The sequence below is a fragment of the Enhydra lutris genome, unplaced genomic scaffold (assembly GCF_002288905.1).
Source record: "Enhydra lutris kenyoni isolate GAN:26980312 unplaced genomic scaffold, ASM228890v2 scaffoldscaffold17, whole genome shotgun sequence".
Lineage (NCBI taxonomy): Eukaryota > Metazoa > Chordata > Mammalia > Carnivora > Mustelidae > Enhydra > Enhydra lutris.
Genome location: NW_019154101.1, coordinates 23,012,141 through 23,032,837, shown reverse-complemented (window position 1 = coordinate 23,032,837; position 20,697 = coordinate 23,012,141). Strand labels below are relative to the sequence as shown.

The following is a 20,697-nucleotide window of genomic DNA, read 5'->3' as shown; positions in this document are numbered from 1 at the left end:
AAAAGGAAAGAAGAAAATTCTTTCTTAAAGATTTATCGATAATTGTTTGAAATGTTCTTCAGCAGTCCCTAGCCTCAACACTCCCTTTGTCAGGTATCAACACTCCCTTGACAATGATGATGACTGAAAGGCCTGCTAAGTGCATTAAAAATAGTATGCAAAAGAATTAATTTAGGCAATTTAGTATTAGGGTAATGACCAAAAATCATAGGAAAATATGAGCACCTCCTCAGCTCAGTCACCAAGGATATGTGAACTATATTCACAATGAGAAACTACTACACACTCGGCAGGAAGATGAAAATCAGAATTTCAGGTTTTGTAAGAGTATAGAGCAAGTGAAACTCTCATATACTACTGGTCAGAGTAAAAATCTGTACAAGCACTTTGTATAGCCTAATGACCTAGTAAATCCATTCTTGGGTATAAGCCCCGTAGAATTGAGTACACATGTTCTCCAAATGACATGTGCAGGAATGCACCAGTTTTCATAACATGCTCAAACCTAAAGCAATGCAAGGATATCGCTTAACAGTGCAGTGGATAAATACGCATTTATGGTGGTGCATCCATCTTAGGGAATATTACACAGCAATGTACAGGAATGAACTGTTGCCATTTTTGATATGAATGAATTTCACAAACATCATGTTGAGGGAAAGAAAGTGGACTTAGAGGAATATGTACCCTATTTCATTTATATAAATTTCAAAGACAGGTTAAACTATTGATGATGTTAGAAGTCAGGGTATTATTTACTTGCAGGAGGGGGTGGCAAGGGTCAGGGATTATTAGTGCTTGGAAAGTGGCATGGTGGTCCTTCTGTTTGGGCAATAAATACTGTATTTCTTGTCTGGATGGTGTTTTCATGGATATGCCCAAACTGAAAAATCATTGAGCTGTATATTTATGACCTCGGGAGTTTTCTCTATATGTCTTATTTATTAATAAAAAGTGGCAGAAAATAAAGCAAAATAAAGCCAGTGCTCACAGGGATGCCATGGGAAAAACGAACTAATAACTAAAAATGTTATAGATTAAAATAAAAGATATATCATAGGACATCTCAAATGGACGCAAACTCTTTTCCATCGTTCTGGATCTGCACCCCAACATTCAAGGAAACTGTGGTCTCTGAGCATCTCTGAGCCTTTGTATGCTCTCTTCCCTCTGATTAGACAGTTCTCTGTCCACTTATCTGTTCACCAAATTCTTACCCATCCTTACTGTGTCTATTCAAGTTCCATCTTGTGTTGGAAAGATTTTTCTGATTGGCTTAGAACTCATATTTTTTCTGTCCTCATATCTGAATGTTTTCCACTGCACTTTGTACATATTTCAATTGTAGCTGTTAGAGTATCATCTTTGTATATGTCATTCTCTCCTCTAAACTATAAGTTCTTTGTGAACATAAACTGTATTTTTTTTCTTTGATTTCTCAAGATACTATTTCATTTTATTTAAGCAAAACTGTCAACTTATATAATGTTTTTAAAAATACTTTGGTCGAGGATTAAACAAAATTTTTCTTTTGCTTGCTAAAAATTTAACTGAATAAAACAAATGCCCTAGTTCTGGGACATTATTTTCAGTTCAGATTTTAATGTGATTAGAAGATCGTCATATAATTATTAATATATGGCTTTTGCCTTTGTAAATGATTTTACCTATTTATTTCAAATATAATTTTAAATGTTATTAATACTACCAAAGAGGAGCTCCCTTTAGGTTTTATCTCTCTCTCCTTTGTCTTTTCCATGTCAAATTCATCTCAATCTTTTATTCCATAGAAGCCTGGAATGAGAATGAGAGATGTTACATAGAAGTAGAAATTATTCTTTGATCTCAAGTACATCTGTGTCTGTGACCTTCTTTGTCAGATATTCTCTTATGCTTATGACCTCATGAAGCAAACTCATTTGACCATTTTGCTATATGTTCTGCCTAGATCTGAGATTGGGGATCATAATTAACATCTCAATACATTTATCATCTACTATAATTATAACTGCTTTTTTATTTTAAACACCTTTTTGTAAAATGACTAATTGAATTTTAGTTTAGAGTCTCTAGAGTACCCCTTTGGTAGTATTTAAAATTATGACTACGTTGTATCTCACCTTCAGTCTGGTACTTTTCACTAATAATAATGTAAATCAGTATACACACTTCCTTCCATAAAATGCATACATGCTATGTAGACATTAAAAAATAAGACTCTCTGTCATTAAATTAATCTGAAGACTGAAGTAGGAAACTATTCCTCCTTTGTTATAAAACCTAGTGAGGTGTCATTCATTAGTTTAAGAACCTATTAGATCTTAATTCTGCCCCCTTGTCAAGCCCCCAAACTAAAACATAGAGAACAGATTACATAGAGAAGGATGAGGAATGAACAATGCTGTTAAGAAATGTATCTTTAGGGGTGCCTGGGTGACTCAGTGGGTTAAAATCTCTGCCTTTGGCTCAGGTCATGATCCCAGGGTTCTGGGATCGAACCCTGCATTGGGCTCTCTGCTTAGCGGGAAGCCTGCTTCCCTTCCTCTGTCTCTGCCTGCCTTTCTGCCTATTTGTGATCTCTGTCTGTCAAATAAATAAATAAAATCTTAAAAAAAAAAATAAATTATATTTATTACATTTAGAACTGTGAACCCCCCCCCTTTTTTAATCTCAAAGTTCAAACATGAATTATTAGCCGGGTTGTTAAATAAAGGTTGCCTTCTTCAAATATTTATTTGGAGAGACTAAATGTGTTTGTGTATTTAGTAGGGAGTGTGCAAGGGTCACATGATTGTGTGCCTGGCTTTCTTCTGATAATGTGATGTTTAAAAGTCAAATAAAACATTGAGTTCCACAATTTGATTCATATGATAACATTTTATAGGTTATATAATTCCAGCTAAGTTTTCTATGCTAAGATGATAGTGTCTTAGTTTTATAGGAGAAGACTTAAAGTCATAATTTACTAAACAGTGTTATTATGTATGCAGTGATTCATATTTTTATACACCTCTAGAGAAATTTCAAGGGAGTTTTTGCATTGACTTACCATTTCTAACCTATAAGTCTATCTCTGGGAACCTTAATCACTTATAAAAATGAGTGGATCACCTGCCTAATCTTTTCAAAGGATGGCAGAGATGGTAAGATAAAAGTTGTATACAGTGTTGGTTTATAGTGTTGGTTAATAGAGATATTAAGTTGTAGTATTGTGGCTGATTTTGTTTGTGTTAGAGGATAGAGCAAATCAGGCCAAAATGTTGGTTTATTTTCTTTTTGTAGTCTAGTTACCATTGTCTATTAATATGACTAAAGATAATGTGTGTATGTGTGTGAACCTGTGCAGTTGTCTTAAGGAGAATTGAGAGATGGATAGTAGAGTGGAGTCGAAAGACAAGGAGACGAGGACAGACAAGAGAAGAATAAGAGAATAGCTTAACATCAATTCATTAACACAGATGGGAAAACTTTTAACTCATGGATATAGACATTAGATTCTTTTTTTTTTTTTTTTAAGAATTTATTTACTTATTTGTCAGGGAGAAAGAGGCACAAGAGGGGGGAGCAGCAGGCAGAGGGAGCAGGCTACCTGCTGAGCGAGGAGCCTGATGGAGGACTCAAATCCCAGAACCCTGGGATCATGACCTGAGCCAAAGGCAGATGCTTAACCAACTGAGCTGCCCAGGCATCCCAATAGACATTAGATTCTAAGAAGGTGACAGAGCCTGAAACCTTATAGGTTAAAACTGGAAGGCCATGCATCATTTGATGATTTTCAGTTTTTTCTTTTTTAGTACTAGAATTCTTTTTATGAAAATAATATTTCCCAGTACTCACATATGTAAAATCAGCCACAAGGATCTAATGATCCTAGAACCTGTTTGCTTTGTACTCCCTATATCCCTACCCCTACCCCCTTCTCTACTACCCCAGCTCTATCAAGATTGGCTTCTGTGAAAATCACTTAGTGATAGAAGTCTCCAAGAGACACTTTGCAGACAGTGGTTTGGTGCACACTCAACATAAAGTGTGCAGAGATGAAGGTACTTACTACCATTAGCTGTGACTTGTTAGTGGCTTACTGGGTTTTACTGTACTAGGGACATGATATATTTTCTTCATCCTCACACAAACCCTACAAATTAGTGACATTTTAGAGATAAGTAGAGTGAATAACTTGCTTAAAGCCCCCCAGGGATGGGATTTGAAATTAGGTTCATGTGTCTAATATCAAAATTACTCTTGCCACAGTATCATCTTGCTTTGTAATCATAGTGTAGCTGATATGTTTCCTTGAGTTGCTCATGGACATTTAATCCACTGCATAATGAGGTATCTATTTTGATTTTTTACTGTTTCATCTAAAATACTATTTCCGAAATATAAAAGCTGTAAGTGACTGTCTCTTTTTTAATCTTTGCATGAAATGGACTCTGAGATTTGTTTGGAATTGAGACTGTCAATCCCTAGGGAGATACTTTGTCCTCTCTTTGATTTACCTGTTATGTTATTTTTAGTGATTTGATGAACACTTGCCCCATGTCTGTCTAAGTAGACCTTTGGAAACACCTATATTATCTGCTGTCTCATTAGAGCACATATGACAGAAGAAAAATAGTGGACTACAGGAATCAGACTAAAGTTTAGGGTTTGAAAATAATTTTAAGACTTTGTTTGCAGTCGGGTATTTTAGGACTAGAATTATGGGCTTATTTCAGTGTGTTCTTCCAAACCATGTTATCATGTATCTGTTGGTGCTTTTGCCCTCAGCACGGAGAAGATAGTTTACCACATTTGAGTTGCTTATTAAAAACAGTGGGAGTTGAAGGCAGTGCAGGGTCAGAGAGAGAAAAGCAGTAATGGACTTCATGAAGGGTGAAACACTTCTTGAAGGCTGGTTTTTAATGTAAGGACTATTACCCTTGTGGACATAAATGCAGCATGAAGAATGTCTAAATTACTGTGGACAGAAATGGCATGCTGAGACAGGGATATTTTCCTGATATTTCAGGTACATAATGTATCAAAGTTAGATATGTCCCAGTATATCTCAGTGGAAAAAAACAGGTTAGCATTAAAAAAAGAAAGAAAGAAAGAAAGAAAAAAAGAAGAAAGAAAAAAATTAATATTGGTGTCAGGCTAGAGAAGTTTCAGCCTTTTAAATGGATTAGGATAAGAATACAGAGTAATTTCAAAGACTATACAGGTACCTTTAATGTATACCTTAAAATCAATACCTAGTCCAAAGAAACAAAATTACTTTTCCTTGGGGGAGTGTGACCGCAAGTGCAGTGATGACCTTATACTTTTCCTCTCCAAAAGTAAACTTGCCTCATGGTGGCTAAGAAATTCTCCTAGTCCCCAGTTTAAAAGCTTATTATCTTTCAAACAAAAGAAGAATACCAGGAAAAGAAAAGTCTACAAAAAGAACAGATGATAAGTAATTAAATTAGAGATTATTTAAAGAATATGTGATGTTGCTTATCTCATAGTTGATATTATAAAAAATATAGAGCTCTGCTTATGTACTTGTCATTACATAAAAAGATGCTTTTTAAATCTTGGAGTTTTGTCAGTTTTCAAATCTAATTTCTGCTGAGCGTATTATGGTATGTTGTACAGACATATTCCCTTTCCCTCAAAGAGCAAGTTATTAATTGGGAAATATCTCTCAGCAAAAAAAATGAATGTTTTCTATACTTAGAGTGCCTGGCACCTTATAAATGCCAGCAGCATCATGAACTCTTCACCTAGGGACATAGATTAGAGAAATAGGCTGATGTGCTTCTTAAGCAGTTGATGAGAAAAAAATTAAATAGAACAATTCCACAAACTTCATTTCATATATTTCTGTACCTTCTCCTTTCCCCCTGATTTTAGATAGTTGGTGAATTAAGTAGGAAATTGGAATGTCAGTTTGGCTATTCAAAAGTTATATTTTGAGTGTATGATTTTATCCAAGCCAGATTAGATGCTTTCCTGACCACTTTTATCTAATCTCAGGCATTTTTAAAAAATACTGCATTTCACCTAATCAATCTTTCTTTCTTTCTTTTTTTTTTAAGATTTAATTTATTTATTTGAGAGAGAGAGAGTGAGTGAGCTGGGGGTAAGGGTTATGAGGAGGTAGAGGGAAAAGCAGACAACTCCTCACTGAGCAGGGCCCAACATGGGGCTGGATCCTAGGACCCTGGGATCATGACCTGAGCAGAAGGCAGATGCTTAACTGACTGAGCCACCCAGGGGCCCCATAACTTAACTTTTATAAAAGCCCTCTGAGGTATGTATTAACTTTACTCTGTAGATGAAGGAAATGGGGTTCAGAGACGTAAAATAAATCGCCAGAGGTTTCATGCCTTGGGAAAGTCAAGGTTAGGAATCTAAGTATGTACAGATAGAGGAGGAAAAACATCCAGCTTTTGAAGTCTAAACAAGTGTAAGTAGAGATCCTTCTTTAGAGACTACAGGAAAAAAAGCTACAGGGCTGACTTGGAGGTATGGTCAAAGTTGTATCTTTTATGCTTTCTCCAGCTCCAAGTAATGAAGAGCCCAACTTAAAATGCCTTTAAACAATAGGGAAAGCTGCTTTCACATAATGAAAGGTCCAGGATTGGCTTTGTTGGGTTTGTCTATCTGCTTCTCCATTTTGATAGGTCATCTTTTTACTTCAGGCTAGTTCCTCTCGTGGGTTTCAGATCTGTAGCTACTCAAGGTATTAATTTCAGAAATGAAGAAAAACAGTTCATCTCTTTATTATGTCTGTTTGTTTGTTTTTTGATAAGCATAAAGAACTCTGAGGTGTCCATCAATAGATTCATCTTTTTGTCTAATTGGCCCAAATTATGTCACCTATCCATGCCTAAACCAATGAGTGATGGGGACAATAAGGCATGATTGGCTTTTACTTCCAGACCCATCCTCCTCTCCCAGCTGGAGATGAGGTTGAAGTCAGTGCCAGCTTCCCCTGAGGCTTATGGCTGGCCAGATTGTAATGGAATAAGAATGGGGTGGATATTGGGTAGGTAAACAATAGCACCTGTTACAGAACTATTCAATGTAAATATAGTAAGATGGCCATGTAGGTGGTAGAATTTTGAGGCTGTGGAATTAGAAGAGTGGATGAATAAGGTATTTATTAGAGCAGCATGACACTCTCTAATGCATTGTCAGCCTAGTGTCAGTTTTTCCTTTATTTCAAAGCATTTATTGGATCTATAACTCAAGAAATAGGAAATCTTCATGCCCTCAGTAAATTTATTTTAGCTTTCTCACGTGCAAATGTTACTATTGAGAGTTTTTTAAAATTCTTTCCTGTTTTGCCCTTGACTTTTATGACATAGAAGAAATAAAGTAACATACTTTATAAAAAACTCAAAACCTAAAAGTGAGTCTAGTGTTATATACATTGGATGAATGCATGATGAAGTTATATTTAATTTATTAATGAGGGAACCAGCAGTATAATATAACTGGCTCAAAAGACTGTAGGAACAAGGGAAGCATTTATAATTCACTGAAAGAAAGAATGCTGGGATAAGATTCCTACTTTTATCCTAAATAGATTAATGTCCAACAGGGCAATAAATCTGAGATCCTTAAGGTTGTCTTCACTATAAACAGGCGTCATTTGCTTCTCTACTAGATCAAATTTATTTGCAGGGCTATTATTATAAGTATCATTTGTATTACTACGAACTTTCTACAAATTAACATTTCTTACAGATTTATAAATCATCTTAATCAGTAGTGAATAGTGACTCCGACAAATTTACATGCTCTTAGAGTAAAGGATAAGCAGTTATTTTTTTTGTCTACTTCCAAGGTTTGTACTTTTTCTCCGTTTTCCTCTTATGAACATAAATACTCTCCAATGATAAATTTGTATAAAAACAACAACAAAAAAGTTGATTAAAAAAAAAGATGATTTTTCTTTCCTTTCTTTTCCTTCTCCTCCTGCGCTTTATCCTCCTTCTTCTTCCTCTTCCTTTTTTGGTCTGATTCATTTACATAGGTACAACAAGAAGTGTTTACTAACAGATATAAGCTTCATAGTAAGATCAAAATATATAGTATCTAGTGCATTGGAAAGTTAAACAACCAGTAAAGGCAGAAAATTAACTTCTGCTTGGGGATGTTATTAGAAATCTAGGATTATATTTTTAATAACTTCCGACACTTGAAAGTTTTTAAAAAATTGCCCTTATTTACTCTTCTATCCAGAAACTAAGAAACCATACTCAAATTATTCATATCTAGTAGGTATTACCTGAAGTACCTGTAAATGTGGATAAATTTCTATCTGTGTCTCAAATCAGCTGGGATTCCTAGCCTGTCAGAAATTGATCTTTCTTTCAAGCAGAGAACCTGTAAATTCAGACCAACCAGTAGATCTGATTACTGAGGAGGTGTCGTTAGGCATTGGTTCCACATATTGTTACTTTGGAGGGCTTACTATGTATGTTTTAATAAGCACTATTCTTAAATATAACTCTATAAAATGTAAACATTTTGGTTACACAGTTCATTTGTCAGATTACATTCCAGTGAAAAGGAAGAGCCTATTCTTGTATTTACCATTAACAATACTCAAACAATAAAGAAACTTAGATAAAGAATGTATTCCTGTATATCTGAGTGGTCAGTGGGAACAAGCTACCATTACAGGTTTTAAGAAAACTGGGTTAAAGATAAAGACCATTAAAAATATACCAATAATCTTCCAAACAAATAATTCCAATTAGATTTCCCTCATTAGTTCATTAATTTAGGCTTAACTAATTCATTGTCCCTCGAATTTCAGGATAGCATTCTGCTTCAGGAAGTCATTATTCATAGAAATTCTGGCTCTGTGTCCTGGTATGGTCTTGCTAATATGTGTTGTCAACACGGAAGCTTATACCCATGAGGCTAGTCCTTGAAGACATTATAGAATAATCTACCTTAGTCCATTCATTCCCTTGAGACCATTAGTTGAGGACCCAATTTCTAGGACCTATAGCTTTTAGCAGAGGCTTCAGGCAAAATATGGGAAAAAAGCATAAACCACTTACTATTAAGACTGAATGGCTGTGATTAATATATTGCAGTAACCAATAGTACCTGAGTAGAGAAGAGAACAGTTCCCCTTCGGGATACTGGACTTAACTATTTCGTAAGGATTTGGTTGTTGTTTCGCTTGAGGGTAAGGAAATATGGACAGTGAGGGTAGTAACAGATCCCAGGTTCTTCCTATACATTGTATTATCTTGGGCATATATTTTATTTTAATAACATTTATCTGAAGAAAATGTACAGAATGTTGAACTTTTCTGATTCAAGATCTTCCTGTGCAATCCTTACAGTGTTGTTGAGCTAGTTAAAAAGTGTAGAGCAGGGGCGCCTGGGTGGCTCAGTGGGTTAAGCCGCTGCCTTCGGCTCAGGTCATGATCCCAGGTCCTGGGTTCGAGCCCTACATCGGGCTTTCTGCTCAGCAGGGAGCCTGCTTCCTCCTCTCTCTCTGCCTGCCTCTCTGCTTACTTGTGATTTCTCTCTGTCAAATAAATAAATAAAATCTTTAAAAAAAAAAAAAAAAGTGTAGAGCATACCAAACTTGAGTTTTAGTTTCCCTGGTCTTATCAGGTAAAGGACCATATCTTTATGGTTGTCCAAAGCTCTAGGGGGAGTTCGATTAAAATATTTATGTTATTTAAAATATATTAAATTTTAATAAATATATTATATTTAATATAAAATATATTAAAATTTAATAAAAGAATTTATTTTATTAATTTTAATATAATATTAAAATTAATAAAATAATTTTTATTATAATTATAATTATTATATGTAATTATATATAATTATATATAATTGATTATAAAAATATAATATTAAAATTTTTCTGAATTTAGGATCTTTAGCAGGCAAAATCTAAAGTTATTACAGGAGATTGGACACATGATTAAGATAGTAGCATAGGTACCTGAGAACAAGGAATATTATCACTATTCTAATATTTATTATAATAGTTACTGCATTAATATATTAATTGTATTAATATTTAGCATTTAAAAATAAAATGATAACACAATTTTAAGAAAACTTAGCTCTTTCAGAAGTTATGTTTGTTCTTAATAATCAAAACTATAATAAAGTCAACATAATGCACAAAATGTTGTTCTAGAGAGATACAGAACCTCTGCTCAAACAGAACATTAAGATTAATTTTTGCAGCCTCTTGTTCAGAGGAGATTGAGATTACTAAGATCAATTCATTATTTTAACAGAAAGAAGACATAATTCCAATCTCGTGTTAATGTAATATCTTGCATTAAAAGCTTTAAAAAATGTTGTAAAAAAGCCTATCAAAACTTTGTCAACTTTGACAAAAGTTTTAACACAGTTCAGTGCTTCTTTTCAGGATGCATTACTTGTAAGTATTATACTCTAGGATAAATAAACTTCTCTCACACTTGTTACAGTTTATTATAGCCATTGAAGTTCTGCTTTTGACTATGTTCTTTCATATTCTGAAATAGTCATATGTGTTTTTTCTTTAAGACAAAATAACTGTCTTTTCCCTGGCACATAATAAGTTGTCACTAGTTATAAGCTTCTCCCACTTAATGTAAAAGTCTTTTTCTGAAAATCAGATGTACTGTCAATTTCTTACTATTTTAGATGGGAAAAATTGTAATGTCTGAGACTGCTAACCAAAATGCCTGACCAGTTAATTAAAAAGTAACTAAAACACAGCATACAGAGTAGGTGTTCAAACGAGGGGCTAAAGTTAATGCTTAAAACATTGTTTTGTGATCCAAACAATTAATATTAAATTTACTGTAGTTACTTCAAATGGAATACATTGCTGTATTTTCATTATATCTGTACACCTGCAACTTATAGTTACTGTGAGCTTTCCAAATAGTTATATATAATTTGATGTTTTACTAACTATATTAGAATGTAATTCACAATTCTTTTGATGCATAGGTTAATTCATTTACTGTATTGAATTTTTGAGTAATATGTAAAAATGTTTTCTCAGGAAAAAAAAAAAAAAAAGGTTGACCAAAAATCTGTGTATTGAAAGATAGCTCTATTAAGTTGGGTATTAACCCAGAATCATTGTGTTGATAAGAATTCTAACAAGGGAAACATTTTGTAGGCTATACCTATGTATAGAATGCATCAATTAGAAGTTTGCTGGAAACCATTTGTCAAGACAAAGTTATTCAATGAGAAAGGAGTATGTTTTAAAACAAGAAAATGTTAATTTGAAATTCTAAATCTAATTGTTGGTAATGAGCCAGACTATTAGGATACGATTATGCTCCCTAAATTAGTAGTTACTGTAACAAATAGATAATCCTTCTCTGAAATGTTTAAGAAATAAGTTCAGTATTAATTGTAGGTAGCAGTTGGGTATTTAATTTGTCTCAAGGTTCTATTGTTTGCTCTTTATGGGGCTAAAAAATAATGTAGAATTACATAGAAAATAAAAATTTGTGGTGCCTGGGTGGCTCAGTCGGTTAAGTGTCTGCCTTTGGTTCAGGTCATGATCCTAGGGTCCTGGGATCGAGCCGCATAGGTCCTCTGCTCAGTCGGGAGTCTGCTTCTCCCTACCCCTCTGCTCCTGCTCGTGCTATCTCTCACTCACTCTGTCTCTCAAATAAATAAAATCTCTACAAAATTAAAAAAAAAAAAAAGAAAAAGAAAAATTTCTTTAAACTGTAGAAGATTTTTAAATGTAATCCTACTATTGATTTTGACTTACCAGTTTTGTGGCTTAGAACAATGATATCTAAAACAATGCTAAAGGATATGCCAGTGTTAATAAAATGATATAGTTCTTGAAAACAGAGTTAAGTGACTGATACTTAAGAATAAGAAACAATACCATGATTCACTTCTGTGCAATTTAGCACTGTTTTTGGCACTTGGACTTGCAATCAATAATTGGTGAATGACTCAGAAATCTTTTCTTCCCCAAGAAGGCTTGTTTTAACTTTGTTTTTATGTTTGAATTATTCTGAACTGAAAGCCTGGAATGCTTGTGAATTTAGGTGAACTTACATGGTATTATAATATGCATACAGCTAATGATAGAGATAAAAGTGATCTGTTTCTATGTGTTTAATATAATTCAAAAGAAATATAAAATGCTCCTAAGAAGTCCAGTTAGAGCAAAAATACAGTTGAGAATATAAGGAGCAATACTTTTCCTTGCTTTTTGACTACAAGAGAAGTACCCCATCATGAATGAATATATCATATGACAAGGTATCTTTATGTTAAGAGCACTGCCATCAACACAGAATGACTCAAAATCTTTTAAAAATATAAATGAGATTTTTCTCAACTTGTTTTCTTGAGAACATCTATTAATTACCTTGAAATGCAAATTATTTTTGAATGAAGAAATAGAAGGAATGATAATATTGCTGAAAAAAGATAAAAAGGATGTTTTATGAAATGATTTGAATTAACTATTGTTAATGTATTCTACAGTTTCTAAATTGGCCCTTTGAAGCATTTCCATGAGGAGAAATGGGATGGGTCTAGTTACCCATCCCATGGGTTGGGTTGAGTTTAATTCCAACCGTGTTATATTTCCTCCTCTTTCTATATGTAGAAATGATTTCTGGTGCTTTTTTTTTTCTTCCCTTATCACTTTTCTTATTAAACATGTTCTAATGGTTAACACTATAATAATATTTTATTGTTCCTGTTTATGCTTTTTTCTATGTGTTATGTGGAATCTTTGGAATTTTAGATTTTTGCAGCAATAGTGGGAGGTGACGTTTCATGTTATGCTTTATAGTTTAACTTGGCTGTTGAGAGTCTGATTGTGATTGTGAAATCGCTTTATGTGACAGACACTGATTTTGATTTTTTTTTTTTAAACTGGATTATTCAGGTAGATTAGTTACCAATGAAATCAAGAAACAGGAGTCTTCTCAGCTTTGTAGAAGTGACTCTTTCTTCTTTTCTCTTTTATTCAAAACTAAAATCAATGAGGACAGTAAGCCAGTGAGAAGAGCTGACTGTTGCAATTATATGTCACATTCCTCACCCTAAGTTGGTTTCTCTGGTCACAGTGTTCATGTAGATTTCCTTCATGCTGCTTTTAAATATGTACTACCCTTTTTTTCATGGACACTTGGCTATACGTGGTTATACTGTAATAATAGGATACCATAGTAGAAGACATGTTACTTTGTGTTCAGTTTTTCTTGTATTTTGACACGTGAAGTCCCCGAATTCTGTATGTTGTAGAAATTGTTTGGGTGGTTAACACTGGAACAGTACCCTTAACATCATTAAAATGGGTTTCCATTATACCTAGAAGAAACCTTAGAGATGATCTCTAATTTAGCCTGTCATTTTACAAACAAAATAGAGTAAAAGCAGGTAAACTGACTGGAACTCCAGTAACCTGAATTTAAGGCCAGGTTATATTGCATGCTATTTGGTTATGACATAATAATCTTTCTGTGCTTCCATTTTCCCATCAGTAAATTAGGAATAATAAGATCTCTCTCTTAATTTTGTTGTACCAGGAAAGGAAATGTTTTATGTAGTATCTGCTAGTATCTACAGGTAGTTGATACTGAATAAATATTATTTCTCTTCTTTCCACTGGCCCAGGGTGACATGGCTGGTTAGTAATCTCATTAATCTGTAAGAAATTGATTTGAATTCCTTTCACTTACTTTTTTTTTTAGCAAGAAGTAAATTGCATTTCCCAATTATAATTTTTCAGCTACTCATTAGGAATTATTTTATGTCCAATTCAGAAAATCACCTTTCCTACATAACTGTTCACTGAATGCAGATGCTTTGGACTATGACACATAATGATATCTGAAAATGATTTCCATAGAACAGTATTGTAGGACATCTTGAATTTTCAAATATTATTTTTGACAGAGATAGGATATTTAGAGATGGTAATAATTTGGAAAAAGGTTTATTATTTCTCAGCTCTTTAAGACTTTTTACACATTGTTTTTTTATTTGGCTTCCTGAATTGCTTTGAGGTCATTATTATTTCAACATTTTAAAAATGAAGGACATTATTTTAAGTCACATTCCTTACCCTAAGTCCAGATTTGGATTTTATTTAATGTCAAAAGCAGTTGCAGCCTATAATTATATAAAGGCATAGGAAGAAGACATGCAACAACATTTGAAACATGGAGAAACTGGAAAAATTGTTAAAAGTATCTCATGCTACAAGAAACTGAATGTCTGCTACTGTATAAGAATCTTTAAGCAAGCCCTAACAAATATCTAGATTTGAAAAATCGAATCGGATTCTATCTGATATGGCTTATTATTTTTAAATCCAAAGTTTCTATCATGCAAACTGATTTTGGTTTCATATAACTTGTATAAGTACTCATTTGGCACCTACATATTTGGGGAAATTTTTTAACCTTTTAACAGACTAAAGGTATACCCAGGTTACCAGTTGTGATTTTTTGTTCTTTTGGCTTCACTTCCTCTTTAAAAGTGAGAAAAGGGTAAATTCAGTTCTCTCTGCCCTTTTTATAGCTCATCTACATATTATATTAATGAGTTTTTAGAAGTTTTTGAACCCTTGAAAGTTGTAGTATTATATATGTGTGTGTGTTTATCTGTGTGTAGGTATGTATGTAATTTTCCAGGAAAACATTAGGCAGTGAATATTAGATAAACCACACCGAATAGTACAGAATTCTTTAGAGTCCAGAACTGGAGAGTTCTCTAAGGCACAGTCCTTAGGGGAAAGTTGAGTTCATAATGGAGAACAAAATTTATACTTTGTACCTCCTGATACGGTGTTTTAATACTGACTCAGAGATCATGTATTTCTACAGAGTCTCTCAAATCCTTTTAATTTCATCTCCATTACTTCAAAGAGAGTCATATCCAGAGTTTAAAGGACTTAAAATCCTTTATTTTCAAAGGATTTTTTTCTCTGAATATTTTCACTCCCAAGAATATAATATTTGTAGGTTTTTCTATTACTAGATTAACCCATTTTTTAAAATATTCTTCTTGCCACACAGTATTGGGATTGAAGTCCAATTTGTAGGGATTTGCATCCAGGCTGACCAAGAGTTAGGACCTAGCTTTTCCTACTTTTTCTTCCATGCGCTTACCTATTGTCCGTTGGAAAGCTTAGATAAATTACTTTGAGCTTCATTGTGTCCTCCATTTCCTTAACTCACTGTTGATTATTTCAGGAAAAGCCATAAGTATAAATAAAGTAAACAAGCCCAAAAACATCATTAAGGAACAAAATATTAGCTAGCAAATATTAAATGACAAAATAAGCACCAGGGAGTTTTCTCTCAACTCTATGAAATGAATACCCTGGAATTCCAAAGTTTTTCTCCCTGAGCTAGCCAACTAGTGTTAGAGAACATATATGACTTAATAAGCATTTTCCAAGAGTCTGAGAATATCTACAACCTGTGAAGGATTTGGTATTTTGGGGACATAAACTCAATGCCTTATGAAGAAAAGGAAGTAATTGAAGGATATTTTACCAAGAGATTATTTTGGAAGACTCAGGCTCTAGATTCTAAGACTTGTGACTTGGGTATACATCCACTTAATTTGGAGAATGGTTCTCCTTTGGAAAATAAAATCAAGAAATTAATAGTTGCCTTTCCTTTCCCAGAGGGCACTTGTAAGGACTAAAATAATATATGGTTGTGAACATACTTTGAAAACAGTGAAAATAGATCTTAATAAGCTAATAAGTAACAAGTGTATTGTATGGTAATGTAAATACATTGGACCTTGCATCTTTAATTATTCCATGTCATTTTACTAATCAATACTTCAAAGAATGGGAGTGAATTACATGGTCACAGCAGTGCACTGTATATCGTTTGATTGCTTAACGGTATTTTATCCCATGACAATAGGTAGCAACAACAGAGTGTAGAGAGATAGCAGTAAGCAAGAGGCAGGTAGATTGGAATATGTGGAAATAAAGTGGCTGGAATAGGGAGCTACAGAAGTTCACAGAGTCGAACTTTTAGTCAAAAACTAGACAGACTAACAGAAGACTATTAGGGAGTGTAGCAAATTGGGCAATAATTAGCTACTGTGTCTTACGCTTTCTTTTCCTCATAGTGCCTATGATAGTACTTTATTGTGATAAATATTCAACAATTAAAAGAGCCTCTTAAGGTTTAGTCTCTAAGGTCATTTTAGCCGTAACAAATAACTCATTATGTCATTCTGTTATTTTCAGTCTTATTTGAACTTAGTGTAACAATTATACTGGAATGGGGGTAAAGGTAGAAGATAATTATATACAAGTAATAGCCTTTGAAAAGAGAAAATAGGTGACACCAGAAAGTGATAGTGATAAAATTCTGCTCTGTAAAGTTTCTCCCAAAGTGAAATGTATATAACTTTTAGTTATATAGCATAGTTCACATGAAATTCTTTGGGCTTCTTTGAAAAAGAGAGATTCTCATATACGTTAATAGTATTTTGGAGTCTAGTCTTTCTTTTCACATTCCTGAAAAATATATTTTTGAAGAGTTCTTCTTTATTTGTATTTGTAGATATTTGTCATACTCTTTTTTCTCTAATTTAAAGCTAGTACATATATGATGTACAAATATTTAAATAAATCAGAAAACCATTAAAAATCACACATAAGTTTCAAAACCAAGAGAAAACCACTATCAATATTGTGATGTTATTTTTATCCATCCCCCCCATGGCAGCCTATATTTGTGTGTATATGGTGTTAGTGTGTACATCTTCATGTATGTGTATGTATGTTTATGTAATGAAACCATGATGATATAGCATGTAGGATACTTCCTCCTTTTTATTAGATAATACATGATTATTATTTTCTTAATCTTCCAAGATAACTTGGTATGGGTGACATATATTGATTCTTTATCATATAAAAGTGGCATACATTTTCAAAAATTTCCGTAATACTATAGGTATATATTATGTCTTCTTTTGTCTAATCATAATTAATGCTGCAATATCCAAGACTTCTATAGTTTTTAATTGTTGTCTTTGAGAAGGTTGGTTCAATAGGAGCTACTCAGTTTTGTCCAGGAGCAAAGGATAACATATTTATTTATCTTACTTTACAATATTTGCTCTCTACTCTATAATGCAATAGTTTCTTAATATATATAAATGAAAGCAATTTATAATCCATATGCATTGAAATAACTTTCACTTTAATATGCATAGTTAATTAATTTATATTTCTGTAAAAATTTGTGAAGCTGCAGATCCTAAAAGGCACAGTGTCTGCAGATTACATCTCAAGAATAATTCCTGACTGATAGAGTTAAACAGAGCCAGAAACAAGATTTCTTTTTCACGTTAAGAAAGGAAGAGTTTTAATGTGTTTAAGATACAACCTAATTTATATGCTTATAACAGTTCTGAAGTTGATTAAAGTCTGTAGAGTGAATGAAAATTGCATATAATTCTCATTTTAGTTGACCTTCCATGTTAATTAGGACATTTTTTCATTTATTTTGGAGCTAAGTACGTTTTCTTTGTCTAGTAAACTTTGATTCTGTTTCTTTGACTTCTTCTTCCTTTAATGAAGGTGGTCACTTTCAGATTCCTCTTAACTTTCCTCAAGATTTTGCGTAACAAATCAAAGTACTATGATGAAGATTATTTAGTCAGTTTTAGTAACCTATTACTTGCCAATTCATTCATCTGTTCATTCATTCACTTAAATATCTGTCTATTTAATAGTATATTAGCCAGCCATTCTTCCAGGCATTTGGAAAATTCCTGAATAAGACAGATGAAATTCCTTGCCCTCAAGGGGCTTTTATCTTGATGGGAAGAAGGATAATAAAAAGTTAGAAGTAAAATATACAGTGTTTCTGAGTGCCATGGAGAAAACAAAAGACTTAACAAGATTGTGACAGAGCAAGCCATTCAGATGTCTCAGGGAAAAGTATTCCAGGCAAAGGGGTTAGCCAGAGGGAAATCTCTAACCGAGGAACATGCCAGTGTTTGAGGAACAGTAATACAGCCAGTTTGGCTGAAGGAGAGTGATTCTGAGGGTTGCGGTAGAAGACAGGTTGAGGATAGTAAAGGGATTATAAATAGGCTCATTGGCAGGACTTTGCAAGGTTTTAAGCGGAGTGACATGATTTGACTTCTGCCTTAACAGGGTCAGAGTGACTATAGGATGTGTGAAGAACAGACATTGTGACAGAGCAAGAGTAATAACGGGGAGACCAGTTAGGAGGCTGCTGGGTTAACCCAGGTGAGAGGATTGTGACTTGGAACCAGGGTGTTATCAAAAGAGGTGATTCAACATTAGGGTTGTTGGGGTTGGAGTCATGGTGTCCAGTATGAATAAGAAGCTTTTGGCCTGAGCACTTGGAAGGATGGATTAGGCATGAACTGAGATGGGCATGAATGGAGGAGGAGTTGGGTTTTAGAGATATTAAATTTGAAATACTTATTTGATATGAAAGTCTGATATTCAGGGGAGAGGACTGTTTGGGAGTCTTTAGTATAGAGACGATATGTGAAACCATGAAACTAGATGAGAATACCAGGAGTGAACAGAGTGCAGAAGCGTTCCTAGGACTGAATCAAGCATTATTCCAATGTGTAGAGCTAAAGATGAGGAGAAATATACAGTGGAAACTAAGCAGCAGTGGCCTATCATCAGAGGAAGAGGAACAAAAACATTTGTATTGACAAAAACAGCAATGGAGGGACGCCTGGGTGGCTCAGTTGGTTAAGCCGCTGCCTTCGGCTCAGGTCATGATCCCAGCGTCCTGGGATCGAGTCCCACATCGGGCTCCTTGTTCTGTGGGGAGCCTGCTTCTCCCTCTGCCTCTGCCTGCCACTTTGTCTGCCTGTGCGCGCTCTCTCTCTCTCTCTCTGACAAATAAGTAAATAAAATCTTAAAAAAAAAAAAAAAAAAAACAGCAATGGATATTGAAATGATGCAGATGAACTTAGTGTAGAATTAAAAATCTACTTTTCTCTCTTTCTCATTAAAGGGAAGTGATACAAAATAAGGTATGAAATTAATACTTACATGTACACTGGAGAGGTCCCAGAAAATTGGAGGATGGGGACTACATATTTGTTTCTGAGTCTTTTTTTTTAAATGTAGCAAGAGAAAAAAAAGAAATATAATTAATTGCAACATATGATAAGAGATAAACATACAATAGAAACACATTTGTTACTCAAAAGAATGATAAATACTTAAAATACTGAGCAACTCAGGGGTACCCATAGTCAGGCAAAAGATTTGTCTCAAACATAAATTTGCATTTACCGCTAACATAAAGATGAATAGATGATGGAGAAATCCACATACTAGACCACTATACCTGGACACATATGTATTGTATAATTGCCTTTATTAATTTATAGTGTTATATTATTATTAGCATAAAGAAAAAAATAGGATACTATGTCTAGAAGGGAAGATAATTATGAGTAATATTTAGGGACTGTTTTAAGACAGTTACGGAATGTTGATTCTCAGAGCTGATTACATTTTAGAATAATGAGGTTCTTATAAAGGACCAATGCCACAATCCCAGAAACTTTTGTTTTAATTGGTTTGAATTAGGGCCAGGGCATAGATATTTATTTAAAATCCCCAGGTGATTCTAGTGTGCAACACCAAAGGAATAAACATCAAAGTAATGGAAGCAAAGGAAGTGCTTGTGTGTGGTTTGTGTAAACCATTTCTAGTACTTTGTAATACAGTGAATCATCCTGTTTTTGTTTCTAGATGTATTGAATATGCATTAGTGCCTAATTGAAGTATGTGCACTGCACATTATAATGTGAATCAATATAACTGTGTAGGGATAAAGTCCAAGACTTAAGTCTTTTTTTTTTTTTTTTTAAAGATTTTATTTATTTATTTGACAGAGAGAGAGATCACAAGTAGACAGAAAGACAGGCAGAGAGAGAGGAGGAAGCAGGCTCTCTGCTGAGCAGAGAACGTGATGCAGTGTTCTATCCCAGGACCTTGAGATCATGACCCGAGCCGAAGGCAGAGGCTTTAGCCCACTGAGCCACGCAGGCACCCCAAGTCTAAAATTATATTTAAGCATATGATCATTTGGTGAAAAATTTTTAAAAAATTATATGTGAAAGGAGTAAATTGAATTCATTGACTAGCAGCCTTAGTACAGAAATTTTGGGAGGAAGTCATGGTGTGCCATGTGTACCTTACCTTGACTTGGAAATACTCACTAAAAATGTATTACAGTGTTTTCAGTCTTGGAGCACCATTTCCTGTCTTGAAATTACCCCTCTCATTATTTTCCAACATTTAAAGTGTATGGTGCTTCCATATAGTTTTATATACAACCCAACTCTGTATGTACATATATGTCAATATTTTCTGTTCATTTGTCCCTTCCATGTTGCTATTCAAAATTTGGCAAGAGGGAGTAAAATAATTCATGACACTGAATTACCAGAAATGTCTTTGTGATATACTAGGAAGTTAAACACACTCTTCTGAGAGTAGGGTTAGGCCCTGTTTAATGTCCCATGGAGTGGTCATGCCTACCAGTCATTTATGCTCACCAGAGGAGCACGTGTGAGCACTTATAATATAGCCTAGTTAAAATTATTTGTCCTCATTATCATTATCTGTCTTTAGTAACTTAAAAATCAGTGGGAAAAAATCAACTCCTGATAGCCTTACTTGTCCTTATC

At 33.9% G+C, this 20,697-nt stretch overlaps 1 protein-coding gene across 6 annotated transcripts in view; it reads left to right on the top strand.

The window, feature by feature from the left end:
* LOC111147617 (protein tyrosine phosphatase, receptor type K) overlaps window positions 1-20,697 on the top strand; it is a 556,451-nt gene that overhangs the window by 126,945 nt on the left and 408,809 nt on the right. The gene's annotated exons all lie outside the window — the stretch shown is intronic.